General features: G+C 51.2%; 1 non-coding gene across 1 annotated transcript; it reads right to left on the bottom strand.

Annotated features, from left to right (window-relative positions):
* Positions 1–2,289: 2,289 nt before the first annotated feature.
* Positions 2,290–2,396, bottom strand: LOC111766072 (U6 spliceosomal RNA). The gene has a single exon (XR_002798233.2). It is a non-coding gene; the product is annotated as a U6 spliceosomal RNA (small nuclear RNA).
* Positions 2,397–3,103: the final 707 nt, after the last annotated feature.

Genomic DNA, 3,103 nt, shown 5'->3' with positions numbered 1-3,103 from the left:
TCTAGTCCAGCTCTGTCTTTAAGTGGCTGTGTGGCCTTGGGCAAGTCACCTGACCTCTCTGGTTGAAGAGGTTGCCCCTCTCCCTAGCCCACCATCTCTAGCATTTGAGGAGGAGGCACAGAGTATGGTGAGAAAGGGCCTGGGGCTGACTGCAAAGCTGACTCCATCCTGGCTGTGGCCCTCCAGCGTGCTCATCTGCAAAATGGGAGTAATCATGGTGTCACTAAAGGGGAGCCTGTCGGGATCCAGCAGAACAGCACCTCCACCGTGGATTTCTGAGAATGGAGCAATCGGAGCAAGACTAAAGCCTGGAGACTCACGCTTGCTGAGCACCTTCTCACCCAGGCCTGTGCGAATCCCTCGACCTACCTCCTCTCACACCACCCTCACAAGAGCTCTCTGGCAGAGAGACTTATTAACCCATTTTACAGAGGAGGAAACCGAGGCCCAGCAAGTGGCCTGAGAGCTCACAGCTGGAAGTGACGCGGTTGGGAGTTGACGGGAAGTCTGTCTGATGCAAGAGCCTGGGCTCTTTCCCGGGTCCCAGACCATCTTTCCAAGATTGGGGAATGGCTGTGGTGAGGCCTCAGAGCCTGGGAGAGGTGCGGCATGTGCAGAGCACACACCAGCCTGGCTTCTGGAGGCTTAGGTCCCAGGGGACAGCTGGAGGGCTGAGCAGATCGCTGAGGCCTCTGGGAGCAGGCTGAGGAATGGGGACTGCAAGCCATTCCCTGCAGCTGCCGGCAGCCTGGGCCCGCTCTGCTCTCCCTCCTCCCGTAGGAGCCTCTTTCCGTCCTAACGGGAGTCCTCCCCACTCCCCACCCCCATCCCAGAGCTCCCACCCCCACCCTACCTAGCCCTATCACTTTGGACTCCCCCATCCCATTCCCAGACAACCACCCTCCAAGGTTCTGACCTTAAACTCCCTGGAATTCCGTGACCTCCACTCAATTTTCCCAGGGCCACATCCAGTGCAGACTGCCTGAAGGGAGCTGCCAATAAAAATGCGTGAGATTTGCATGTGATTTGCATACAGGAGGACCTGAGAGGCCATTTTCAAGTGAAGCATTATCAAAGCTGCGTTTTTCTTCTTATCTATTTCTTCTAGTTCCTTTGAACCCACCCCCAGGCACTGGGCTGGCTCCCATATTCCAGCATGCATAACCAAAGAGGAGTAATAATAAAAACCATTTGCCTTTTATTGAAATAAACACCCACTATGTGCCACACACTGCCCCTCACAACAGGAATTGTGAGGAATTACTATTTGCAAGGGAGAAGGAGAGAGAGGGGACCCAGTAAAGAGTACGCTCTAACGGGCCGAGTTCAGAGCCAACTGAGATGTGAACAACGCACAGCTCAGTCCAATGATTTCAAGTTGCCTCTTTACCATTGACAACAGCTGACTTGGGAGAAGATAGCTGAGGTCTGAGGGCAAGGGGTTTCCCAACACTAAACTCTAAAACCAGGCAGATGAACCCCCGACTCCCAGGCTGCTGGGCCCACCCCTCCCTCACCCTCACCCCAGTCTCCCCCTGCAGAGACAGAGCTGGCCCCAGGGAAGCTTGGGGTGCAGACGAGCATAGAGAGGATGTGTGCTCTCTGCAGGTGGGCAGACCCCCAAGAGAAGGAGAGGAAGAGGCTGACTGCATGAGGCAGCAGCCTCGCCCCAAGGCACCAGCATCAATCAGAATTGCCCTCATTGAGGCAGGTCAGTACAGGGAAGGGAGGACTCGGGCCACAGCTGAAGACCCAGCAGACGCCGCGGCCCTGAGGCCCCGCCCGGGAACCTTTGAGGGACCCTGTAAGACCCTGGAAAGAGAATCTCATTTGGGACGAGAATCTCACTTAGAATGGGAATCTCACTTGGAATGAGAACCCCATTCAGGGTCAAGAGAAAGCATGGGCTACCCACAGAAGGTCTCACCATTGGCCCCTAAGAAACTGACAGGTAGGGCAACCAATCAGAACAGCAAACAGCTGGAGCCTGTCCCCCAACATTGTGAAGGAGGAGGAAAGACTTTTAAAAGCCCTTTGATCCTTGCTATGGACCGTGACGTTTCTCGTTTTTTTTAATAAACTCTTTACTCCTTTGCCTACTCTATGGCGTGTTCCTAAATTCTTTCATGCGACATAAACGCAGAACCTAGAAGCCAGAACCCAGAGGCATCCACTAACATCATGCCCTATTTTTTTTTTCATGTTAAACATGAATTTTATGGCATCTTTAAAATATCACAAATAGGTCTGGCATCTTGTTGTTTCTACTGCTGCACAACTCTTAAATCTAAAAATATGGAACGCTTCACAAATTTGCGTGTCATCCTTGTGCAGTGGCCACGCTAATCTTCTCTGTATCATTCCAGCTTTCGTACATATGCCGCCGAAGCGAGCACCCCCTCGTGCTCCCGTGAACCCTCCCTCCATATGGAAGGAATAACAGGATACAGTGATAAGTGCACACACACCCCCATTATATTACACATGTGAAAACTGATGTTACTTAGCAGAGCCGTTCAGGACCTTGTCCGAAGTTGCTCAGTGATAAAATGATGGAGTTGCCATTGGAACGCAGGTCTTTCTGAAGTGTCTGTGGCTCTTCCAATCACCACAGTTAATCGCTCAAAAAAAAAAAAAAAAAAAAAAAAACCACAGAAAGGGAACAAAGAAAGAATGCGGAAGAGGACAGGAGGAAATCTGAGGCATGTGAATGTGGGTCAAGAGCCACTGGAGGGACATCTACTTCCTCAGAGCCCGAGTTGGAGGGCATTTGGATACCACAGAGTTCAGAGGTCACACCCTCACCTGCCCACAGGAGCAAGGCAGCCTCTAAATGAGTGGGTGAGGTGGAATACAATAGGGAGTAGTGGGGACTGTGGTAAACTGAGCAGGGACAGGAACAACTCAAGTCCAGCCCATCTTGGTCATGTAAGAACACAAGCCTCAGGTTTCCAGATCTTCTGACATTTCAAGAAATGCCAAAAATTAAATTATCACATGAAACCTTCCTATTTGTGTGTGTTGGCACCATGTTTAAGAAAATGAACAAACATTGTTCAGGCAAACAAAACATAACAGCTTCTTGGCTCCAGCCCAGTGGCCA

The sequence above is a fragment of the Dasypus novemcinctus genome, chromosome 10 (genome assembly GCF_030445035.2).
Source record: "Dasypus novemcinctus isolate mDasNov1 chromosome 10, mDasNov1.1.hap2, whole genome shotgun sequence".
NCBI lineage: Eukaryota > Metazoa > Chordata > Mammalia > Cingulata > Dasypodidae > Dasypus > Dasypus novemcinctus.
This window is presented reverse-complemented; position numbering and strand designations above follow the sequence as displayed.